This window comes from Dromaius novaehollandiae, chromosome 11, assembly GCF_036370855.1.
Source record: "Dromaius novaehollandiae isolate bDroNov1 chromosome 11, bDroNov1.hap1, whole genome shotgun sequence".
Classification (NCBI taxonomy): domain Eukaryota; kingdom Metazoa; phylum Chordata; class Aves; order Casuariiformes; family Dromaiidae; genus Dromaius; species Dromaius novaehollandiae.
In genome coordinates this window covers 3,224,294-3,236,196 of record NC_088108.1, presented here as the reverse complement: position 1 = coordinate 3,236,196, position 11,903 = coordinate 3,224,294, and positions in this window count along the sequence as shown.

Sequence of the window (11,903 nt, the reverse complement as noted above, 5' to 3'; positions counted from 1 at the left end):
AACCAATAGGCAGAGCGCAGGACAGGGATGTAGGAGGAGGGTGAAGAATGAAAAAATGCAGGGCAGCTCTGTGAAGCAGATGAAAATAATAAACAAATAAAGCTTCAGGCAGAGGGAGGGAGGTGGGGGGGAGGCTTCTGACCACAGAGCAGAGTGCCTGCCTGGATCCTGCCTAGCACGTTGTTGTGACAGACTGAAGAGCACCGTGGCTATGCTTTGGCGGATGGAGCTTTAGTGTTGACCGCTTTTAGGGAAAGGATTTGGAAGACATCAGAGCCTTTTTTGCTCAGGGTGTATAAAGCAAGATACTGCACTTGGGGCTTTTGAAGAAGATCAAACATTCAGGAGCAAGAGGAGTACTGCCAGCATGGCAGAAAAGGTGTGCAGTTTCCCTTTTAGTTGAGAGGACAGACTATAAGGAGATGCCTTTCCTGAGGTGCTGGAAAATGGACAGGCCTCACTTTTCCCTCTAACACAATCTCCCTGAGTCCTCGTCTAGGTGAAACAGGCTGGGGACAGATTTCAGACCACACTCCCATCTATAAGGAGTTACACTTGTGATTTTTCACATGCAAGCCCTGTTTTTATTTTGCTGTGGTTTCTGTGCATCCTAAATTGCCTGAACAGCAGCATATGACTGCTCAAGATGCAAGAAAGAACATTGGGCCCTTCATGGCTGAGAATTTGCTGCTGCCATATGGTCACATCAGCTTTCAGCCATCAGCCATGTGTCTGGTGCCCTCAGCCTTTCCAGGGGCCAAGTCTCTGAACATGGTCCATGCTTCTGAGGTGTCTCATGTCGGCTGCCTTGTTCCACCCACCCCAGTGCTTTGGCAAAGTTTCCAGTATCACCTCACTAGCCCTGCAGTCTGTGAAACAGGAGGAGGCCAGAATCTTCCACTTCCCACCCCATTATCTTTACCAGCAAAGTGAGAGGGAAACAGTCCTGGATCTGGCTCAAAGACCTCTCTGCTCTCTACTTGCCTCTGAGCAGAAGATCACGAGCAGCTCTTTTGTGAGACTTCTGTCTTCCTCCAAATTACATGAATCTGTAGGTAATTTGCATGCTTTACAAGCATGTCTCTTCCCCTGTTGACAAAGCTTCTCCCAATCTCCTTGGCTCGTCTGCTTAGAGAAGGACATTTCTTTCCTCATTGTGCTCTGAACCGAGCTGTGCTCAGGAACCTGAAATTTATTTGATATGTGGCAGGTTGTTTTTTAAAGAAAATTGCCAAGTCACCTTGCTTTGGAGTCCTTGATGGCTTGGAAAGGTGTTTTGGTGTACCAAAGCTACGTGAAGTCAAGGCAACTTCACTTTGGTATAGGACCACTTTCCCTTTTAGCCCCAAAGCAAGGACAGAAAGAATGGGCTCAGACTCTCTTCCAAACCATCCTATCTGTTCAATCCTATCTCCTATCCTATCCTATCTCTCAAGTTAACTAGAGCTTTTTTTTCCCATTGGTTCTCTGTTGTAGAGCAGAATTAAAAGTAAAGTTTTTACTTTGCTATTAGATCCAAAAGCTGGGGAAAGAGAGGTCATGCCACACTGAGCATAAGAGGAAATGTTATTGTCCCTGACAGAGGAGAAAGGGAAAAATAAAACAAACAAGAATATTATTTTATATTGAACAAAATATTCTACTTCAGCCCAAACTACATAAGAACAGAAAAACAGCTGTGCTGAGTCAGAGCAGCATTCATCTAGCTCAGGATCCTGACTCTGACAGTGTCCGAAAGCCACTGCCAAGGGAAGAGGGTGAGAACTAGAGAAGTGTATGTGATGCTGCCTCGAATTCTTTCAGGTCATTTAGGCTGCTCATGGATGGCCTGAGCCAGATATGGTTTCTAGGTACCGAATAACTCTCAGTGGATTGGTCCTCTTTGAACTTCGCCAACTCTGCTGGGAATCCACATACATTTTGAACAATCACAACATCCCGCAGCCAGGAGTCTGGCAGCTTACCCACATCGGTCGTAAAGGACCAGCTCCCTTTGTGTGTTTTGAGCCCTTGTTTGCTAGACCTCACTCATATCCCTCTCATACTTCAGTTTCCCTTTTTCTAGACCAAAAGTCTAGCTCTCTTGTAGGAAGCCATCTCATTGCCTTGCTCATCCTTTTGCCCACCTCTGGACTTTTTCCAGTTGTATCATGTTGTTCGTGTACTGTTTTATCTTCAAGTTATGATCTTTCCTAAGGTCTTTTCTTGTTATGTCTTTCATTACCAGTTTTCAAAACATAATTGCCATTTAAGCATATCTGGCTTTGAAAATGTTATATAAAATGTTTGTTCTTTTGTTCTTTTGTTCTTTTCTTTTTCTTTCTCTTTTCCTACTCCTTGACTGAAACTACTAAACTTTGGAGCATATTCAGAAAATTATTATTTTTTTAAATACATTTTTAGAATAAACTAATAAGTCATCATCCGCCCCCCTCCCCCCACATCATGCATTACTTTTGTAGAAGTTATTTTTGTAAATCTGCTGCAATCCACTTTTGGAGGCAGACTCCTGTGCTATGTGTTCCTTTTGTCAGTCTGAATACAGACAGTTTAAGCTTGTGTAATATGAAAACAACAAATATGAAACTCACAAATGATTCTGATTTATTGAAACTGAGAGGCAAACAAATCATTGCCATTCATCTTGAGGCGAGGGCAAATTTAGGCTGGCTGCATAGCTGACTGTGGGGAGAGCCATTCATAGCCTTACAGACGAACATGTTTCCATGGGAAACACAATCATTTCTGTGCTTCCCTGCAGATTCCACACTGATGCTGCGAAGCAGATCATCAGGCAGTGTAACTCAGGAGAGGTCCACATGCGTTTGGGGTATGCAGTTTCCCTTGCAGCTTGAGTAAATCACTCTCCTCCTGGACAGTCACAAGGCTACTGAGTTTAGATCCAACGTCATGTTAAGTTTTTAGCCTGAGCAGGCTCCTGTACTATAGCTTTATGATTCCTGTTTGCTCTGTGCAGGGCACATATATTTCTGTTACTCTCTAGTGGAAATGGCACTTTGGACTCCAACTGTTTTCAGCCCCACTGGTCATTGCTGATCTTCAGTGACTCTGTCTTAGAACATGTCTTACTAAACCTTTAACCATTCAGTACTCTGAAGACAAAGAGTAGCATACTGTGGATTTTGTGAGAAACTGCAAAACGACTCACTCTTTAATTAAGGTAATGTGAGAAATAGACAGATTTACACACAGTGGTAAAACATCTGGATGCATTTCTCCTGCTGCTTTTCCTCTGTTATTGAGATTTCTTCGGACTTTACAGAGTCTGAAACTCTCACCTCCAAAATCATGAACTTTCTCTTCTTTTGTCTTTCATGGCTATAACTTTCTTCCTCAGCTGCTCCCTCAGTTAAAAATAGCATGCTCTCCTTTCTCCCTTGCTACCCAAACTTCCTTTGTCCTGGGGGTCTTCCTGACTTCTTAAGATTCTGAATTAATGTCTGGTTTTCTTGACCAACATCTGGGGGAAAAAAAAAACGCTTTCAAACCTTGGCGCTTCCCAGATGACAATTGACCCTATTTAGGTCACAGTGATTCTTTCTGGTCTGTTTTTTAAAGAAATGGGGTTTATGTGACTGTTCTATCTCCCATTCATGCTTCCTCTTTTCCAGTGAGCTTAGTCTCAGCTTCAATCAAACGTTTCAAAAAGTCAGACATCTCAGAGATAAATTGTTTTCCACTGTATTTTCTGAAAATCAGCAGCATAGCAGAAAAGAGAAACCCAAACCAGCATCCCCAGTGACTGAAAGGTAAGCAGAGCTCAGCCACTGCCTGCTCTGGCCCATGCCAGCTAGCTGGTCAATTGGAGCGGGGGCACTGGCCAGCCAGTCTGCACCCAGAGATAACCCCGACAAACACTGTACACTCTCCAGTGATGGGAGCATTTAAGGTAAGAGCACAGACCGGTCAGAACCCAGGTTTAGTTTGGTACGTTATTCATGGACAACTTTGTTGCTCCTGGGAAAAGATCCAGACAGGCTGTGATAATGACTGTGTGCAGTTGTCACTTCCTGCCTTGTCAGCAAAAGACTAGGGGCTTAGATGTTGGGCTTTGGAAGCTCATAAAATCAACAGCAATTCCTAAACTCTCCCTACAGAGACTCCTCAAATCAACCAGGTCAATCTGTATTGCACCAAACACCAAGGAGAAGTCCAGGCTTGATTGCAACCTCAACAAACCACCTCAGAGTTAAAGGTGGAGACTATCCAATCCATAAGAGGAAGTTTTTCAAAGATAGCTTTGAGACACAAACAGAAAAAGTCCCCATTGATGCTCATGCAACATGTGCGAGTAAATCTCTTCTGTGACTCTGAGAGATTCTGTCTTGGCCTTGAAATGAATCATAGTTCTCAGACTAGATTAAGTAAGAAGACAGAAGAGATTATACAAGTTTTTAAGGAACTGAGAAAAGAAGAAAAAACCTTAGTGCTGAAGAATAAAGAGAATGAAATCAATGAGGAACAGATCTTGAAATTAATAAGGGACTTCTATTTCCCAGAAGAAATGAGTAGCAGCTCATGACAACAGAGAAAACAACTCCCATCAGTGAAAACTTTCTGGCATTATTGCTGGCATTTGCCAGGCAATGCAATACAAGATGCTACATTTGCCTTGACTGCTAATTGGCTGCTATTCTTTTCACAAGGAGTGTAAATGAGTCTCTACAATATCTCTGCTACTTATGAGAGAACAGCAGAAGCTCACAATAAAATTTTTTAAGGTGTAAATGCTGTTACACTCTTACAGAGAAAATCTGAGTGGATCCAGCTCTCCTATCATGGTTGGAGTAAAAGAGCTTTCATGAGAGATTTCTGATACAGGTTTTCAAGTTGAAAACCTCACCAAAACAGGGCTCCTCCAGAGTATGTGATGCTCTCTGTTCCAGCTGGGAACCAGAAACAAGAATGGATTAGACTAAGAAGACGACTCCCTTTCATCTTGAGATGTGGCCAAAAATGCTAATAAGAATTTGGCCAGCCTTGCTTTTCTTGGTTGTCAAGATTTGTACATAGGGCACAGATAATCATGCCAAGTACTTAGAGAGCACTGGTCTCTGCCTGACCTGATTTTGGGAGGGCTCTGGAGTAAGCTGCAGCTATGTCACCAATGTGGAAGGTTTTGATGACAACCAGTCTCACTATAAAATGTATCTGTCTCAGTTCAGTTTTCCTGTGTCACAGCGTAAGAGTAGATTAAGATAAATATTGTGATGGAAAGAAGGTGAAATCTTCTGAGTGTTGGCTAGTTAGAGACATTGTCACCATAAAACACGCAAGACCTTCCATAAGTTTCTGTATTGGTTGTTTCAGAACTTTCTTCCTTCTTGGAGTGTAAGCAAATTATTTGTGCTTCTCCACTGAATCATTTCTATGATTATTTGCAGCTTTGATGAATCAGAGCTGTGGATAATCTATAGAAAAGCAATGTCTTCATTTACTGCATATCCTTGTTTGCCAGAAAAGATTCTTCATTCAGAAGAGCTGACAACAAAACTTCCATTCAGTGCCTTCTCTCTTCATCCTTCAAAGCATCCCAAATTGGAGACTCCTTATTAGGGATCTTTCACACTATCACCTCTCCCTGGCCTTCTCCAGTCTTGGCACATGCTTGCTCTGCAGTTGGAGATGTGCTGACACATGGACAGACACATTTCCAACAACACTTTTCTCTAACCAGCTCTGGTGACAGAGCAACACAGGTGATAGACAGGTGTTGATGGATCTTGTTTTGCTTGTTGTGCTTTCATTTTAAAATTGGAGGCTTTATTTATTACTGTCACTTCATGACTTCATTTTTTTTTTAGAAGGCTGCCTCTGGAGCCTGCTTGGGGATCCTGTTTCTCACTTTCTTTGCTGACATGACCTTGTAGTGATTAGAGTTAGTCATTTTGCTTTCTTTTCTCCAGCTTCAGTCTTCCTCACCTATCTTGATTGTACTCATTTCTTCCTGGCATATTCTTTCTCCCAGGCAGACCAAATGAGCCTATTAGGGTGGAAATGTAGGACAAAGACTCTGGGCTTGAAGGGCACAGCCTGACTTGTCAGCAGAACATTTGTGCACCATGTGGATGCCCCTTACACAGCTGTGGGCTGGCTGGACCTTCAGTCTGAGGCAGGGTGCGAGTAAACTTATTTGGTACTTGCTGATGTCTTTGAAGGGCATTAGGAGGTGACCTCTGATCATTGCCTGAGGGTCTATCTGAACCTGCCCCTCTGCACTCTTACATTCATCAGACTGATCAGGAAATATGCATCTCCAATAGTTCATCTCTGCATAGGGCACAAATTGTAATTTACTGGTTACTGCCTCCTCTAACCCTTTGCCCTGCTCAGAGGGTTGCGGCATTTCTTTGGCTCTCTTCCCAGAACATATGAGTCTGCATGGCACCTCTCCTCTTGGCCCCACTAAGGAGGTATCCTGCAGCCCTATTCCGGGACAGTCATGTTTCTGCATGTGACAGAGGAATGAATAGCTGTTCTGTCCTGCTGGAAACAAAGGACAGCTCCAGCCCCCTTCAGAGACCCCCAAGAAAATAGCAATCTGATTGTACTGTCAACCAACATCCTCAAAACACAATTCAATCTAAAGGCTGATGTTAAGGATCACTTACATTATTAGCATGAAGCAACTACTTCTGAACTAAGTCATGGTACAATTCAGCAGCATCCAGCAATGCAGCATGGTGGATTAGGGCAGGGAGGGAGAACAGCACTTCTAGTCAGAACCACAGGAAAAAAATTAGGCAAAAAGAATATGAAATTATTCTATTCCATCATTTCACGACCAAAAGCTGCTTCACAGTGGAGCTGCTACATAAAAGTCTCTTTGGAGCAGGAAGAATTGAATATCTGCTTGTCTGAAAAAAACAGGGGAGATATTTACCCTTTTCCTCATTGTTAGCTCAAAGAGCTGGATGGATGTGCAGGAAGAGGAGACTGCATCCCTATGAGGGTGTATTTGTGGAACTGTCACTCCAAGGGATATCTTCCAAGACATTACGCTTCTGGTGATTTCTGCTGGGCAGCATATGCCTACTGTACGGCTTGTGATTTGCAGTAAAATTTCCCACAGACAAGGGGCAAGCACTAAGAGATTTTATTCTCCTTCCCTGAAGGCCTGAAGAAGGAAAGTTCACGTCAGTGAAGTTGTTCCTGTCTTTTTCAGATCCTAAGACTGCTCTTTGGCCTGGTGTCAGGATCTGGACCCCGACTGGGTCAGACATGCTTGGTTCAAACATGAATGAGAATACAGGTAATAACATGGGTTCTACCTAAATGCTGGTAGACGCGTCTTTTGTCTGAATCATCTTAAAGCCTAGAAAGCTTGTGGGCAGCTCTGTTATTCTTAACCTGTCAGTCAAATCCTTTTTCATACTGTCATGTCCTTCACTCTAATTGAATTGGTATTTCTGGCATGGACAAAACAAGTCATATTCATGCAATCTTGAAGTCCTCAAACTTATAATGAGTGGCTGGGGCTGGAATTCCCAGATGAGTGATAGCTTCATGGCGTCTGTTTTGCACAGACTGTCAGAGTGCTGTGTCCTGAATGTACAGGGTCCTGCATGTGCTGAATCTATAGGTGGATTTCTACTTCTTTATTTTCTAGGTCCGGTTGTACAGGAATCCACCTTCTTTTGAGGCTGGATCCAAAGTCACTGAAAGACAATATAGACCTATTATTGTGCCACAGTCCTCTCTGCCTCCTCCCTCCCTTCTTAGGTTTGTGAGGCATGACCCTTCTGTTTCACAGATGCCTTGTCAGGTATAAACAATTTGACTTTCTGCTATTGTGCTTAACTGATTCCTGAGCAAGCAGCATAGAAGGTGGCTTGACAAGGTTTGCCAAGCCTGGCGCTGCAAGCTCAAAAATACATTGAGTCTTAGTTGATGTATGAGATAAGAAGATAACTGATACTTTGTCTTCACACTGTCTTTAAGACTGGCTTATTGATTTGCAGTTTGGGACTAAGATCTCATTTGGAAATCAGACACACACTCCCTTGCCTTGAGAGAGCATCTGGATGAGATCCTGCTAAAGACCATCGTCCACCTGTGAGTGCTTCCTGCTGCTGTGTCAGTCATTTCTATTGAGAAGAAAGATGGATCTTTCTATGGTTAAATGAAATACCATGGCTTAATCATATCACAAGAAAGAACACAGCTTTTATTTTTAACTAAGTGAGCTACTAGAAGGATGCACAGTGCAAAAGTACCTCTGCAGTTAAACTTACATGGTTTCTACAACTAATTCTGTACTCAAGGAGCAAAGATGTGGAAAAATCACATTTCCCCACTAAGTCTAGCTGTTCTGAGTACCCGATTCATCTCTTTGATTTATCCAGGGCTCATCATCTTATATCACTTTGTGCATCTTAACATGGACTTTGGATCACTTAGTGGCCTTCTGCCTTGACAGCCTGCTGTTCTTTCCTATCACCCAACCTGTCCATGTCCATATGGTGCTCAATTATCACAAGAAAAAAGGCTAATAAGTAAAACCTAAGAAGCATGAATTTGTCATATCAAAGATCTTGTGTCTAAGGCTTACCAAAAGAGGGCTACTATGATGGAAGAGATCAGGTCAAGATTAAATGAATGGCAAGTTTGAGGTTGTTTGTGCACTCTAGGACTATCTTTGACCAGTAACATTCAGCATGCCCAGTTTGAGATGCTCATAGAAAATGGTCTGAGTCGAAATGGAGTTTGTACTTGAACTTTGATCCAAAACCCTCTTGCTCCTCTGGGAGCAATTCATCCTATTGCATGGCTTTACCTGGAAGCTTAATTTTAGCTTTTTAAAACTGCAGCATCACAATAAGACCAAGTCCCATGATACTGTATCACAGCAAGAAATGAGCTTACTGGTGTGAACAGCTTATCACTGTGATCTGGAGAGAAGCTCGGATTGGGATTTCCATCCCCCATAGCTTTGCCAATTGCGGGAACATGTTCCTGGCTCCCTAGTAAAGATCACTGTAACAGCAATCTTTAAAGCATTGGTAAAGAAAAAAATATGCTTCTGCTTCATTTCTGAATTGCTGGTTTTAACCTGCAGATAAACCAAATTGAAGACATCCCCCAGAGAGTAATTTGTGCTCTAATTTTTTGTGTGATCATATATCAGAGGAATCAAATCATACAGATATGATTGTACAGAAGAAAAATCTCTAGAAGAATCATTGAAGAGGTTCATTTTATACTCCCATAGTGTATGGGCACACACAGAGTCATTCACTGTCCTGCAAAATGAATTCTGCTGTTTACCATGATGTAAATTCAGGCCTGGGATGGGGATGAGTGTTAGGGCTCTGAGAGCACTAAAAAGCCTTAATGGCCCTGACCAGCCCCACCTGGGGCCTCCATCCACACTGTGCCTATGGGCCCAGGAACCCCATTTCAGCTCAGCTGTACAAATGCTACTTCCCACCTTAGCCACAGCCATGCTCATGCCTGGTCAGAGTCCCTCTTGATCCAGATGCTGACCCATGGACGGAATTCCTGGCTTGACCTCTGAACCTGCCTCATTGTCATGAACTTATCTGATGATCTGGCCTCTTGGTTGAACCCAGCTGCTATCTCCAGGCCTGCCCTGCTCCCTCACCCAGATACTGTGGAATGGGCTCTGGCTGGTGAGGCCCCTGCCCTGCTGCCCATGGGATCTCCCATCCTTTAGGGAGGAGCTGGTCCTTGCTGTGCCCTGACAGTGGGAAGGTATCCTATGGTAGGAGTGCACCAGCAGGGACAGGGATGGAGAGAACAGCACAGGTGAGCATGGGGGAAAGCCTGTGACCTTATGGGCAGAAGCTAGATCCAAGTCAGTCTCTAGCTTTCCTTAAGGAAGTTTTAGGAGTCTGCTATCACAACCACCTCTTTGCCCTTCCCACCTTATTCACCTCACCTCCTCTCTCCTATTTCTTCTGCCCACCTGCCCCCTCATAGTATCTATATGCCTCTGCATCTCCTCCCACCCTATCCCTGGCCTTGCCTCATATGCTACTGTGCTCGTGCTCTGGAACACAACATGATGCAGAGTTAACTTGGCCACAGGAACCAGCATAGTTTGTCCAACATCACTTTGAGCATGATCAGTCTTGCCAATTAGCCAGATGCTGTATCTTCTGTTTCTCCTGCCAAAGCTGGCATCTCCTAGGGTGTGTGTCTGCATTGTCTCAAATGTTCCTGGTTGTCTGAGGTCCCCCCACTGCCTGCTAAGATCAGGGACTGCACGAGGAAGCAATGTGCAATAAAGCGGGGCTGGCTGGGAGGAGGATATTCCTGCAATGGAACGTCAAGCACAGTGGGTCTCCTCAGAGACTCAGATAGGAAAATTTAGAGATGGTCATTAGGAATTCAAACGGATAAAACAGTCTGGAGAGGAGACTGCTGAGGATCCGTATGAACAAATCCTTGGGAATATGGCTCTCTAGGAATGTGGGTGGGCAAATCCTCCTACTATTGTGAGACCTGTTCTCATCTGATTTTAAAACTCCATGTATTCTGTTCAGAAAATCTCCAGGAAGGCTTGGATTTGTTGCTGGGCCCTAGAAATGCTGATGGTAACATCATACCTCAGACACTAACTCCCAAACTGACATCTTCACTGGCATTATTAAAAAGATGTTGTACCTTCATTGCTAGCTGTTCTCTTTAAACCTTGTTGCCAGAATTCATATGGGGAAGGCTTTACTCTCTTTCTATTATCTGAGAGGACTGGAGTCCTGGAGCACGGCTCTGGCATCTTTCCAAGGTTGCTTTTCTGTTGCAAATGTTTGCATTCTTGCCAAGCTCTCAGGTGCTGCCGATCTCTGACCTTCCTTATATCCTTTAGCCTTTCCAAGCTGATGTGTTCCAGTTTTAACCCATAGTGCAATCACCATAGGGAACACGTTGGATAGTAAAGAGTAAACCATGGAGGCTGCATCTGCCTTTGGAGGTGAAGAGATGGAGAATGAGATGTAAGCACCCTCAGACCAGTCACCCAGCTGTTTCTCAGTCATGCTTCAAGTTGCAGCACAGCTTTCAAACATCTACAGTGCATGTGGAGACAGCTCAGCTTAGAAAACTGCTGGTAGGCTGGGCTATAAACCATGCCTGGCCTAGCTTGGCCTGATCCAACCTGGCCATGCAAAAGAGAGCTTTGATCAGACCTGGGCATGACTAGGCCCTCGTTTTCTGGGGCATCTGAAGGACAGGCTTGCATGGTATAAAGTGGATGTGCGAGTCTGATCAACAAGGCAAGCTTGGCGCTGTGCTTGGCCAGCAGCACTATGGAAGGAAGATCCATCGTATTGAATGCAGGGGTCAGTGTGGCGTCTATCCTGACATGCACCCCCTGAGCTGCCCTTGCATTCAGGGGAGAGCTCATCAGTGCAGACTAGGATATGATTTCTCTGTGACTACACAGGGAGCCCAGAGCAGCCCACTCATGTGAGCCCATCCACACTGGGGACACGTGCAGGCAGTTAGATGAAGCCCTCTGTGACGTGCAGGGCGTACTCTCCATCCCAGGGAGCAGATCCCGGTCCTTCTGCAGTCTGGAGAGAAGCAGGCAGGTGTTGGCTATAGTTTCTCTCTCTCTCTGAGGGAGCTCTCCCAGCTAGGCTCCCTTTTATTCTCTGCTGACTCTCAAAGGAGGCTGGCTATGTGTCTTGGATGGAGACAGCCATTCTCTGGATGCCCAGATTTGGATAGATGAGTCCCACTCTCTGCTCACTTGCTTTCTTCTGGAGAGTCCAAGGAGGTGCCCCATTGGCCTGGGAAAGCTTCAGTGGTGGGAGGAAAACCATTTCTTCTCCTACACCTTTGTCAGTGCTCCCCAGCCTTAACTTGTACCAATCAAAGAGGAACTGCAAGTAACCTTGCCTGGACCCTGCTCTACA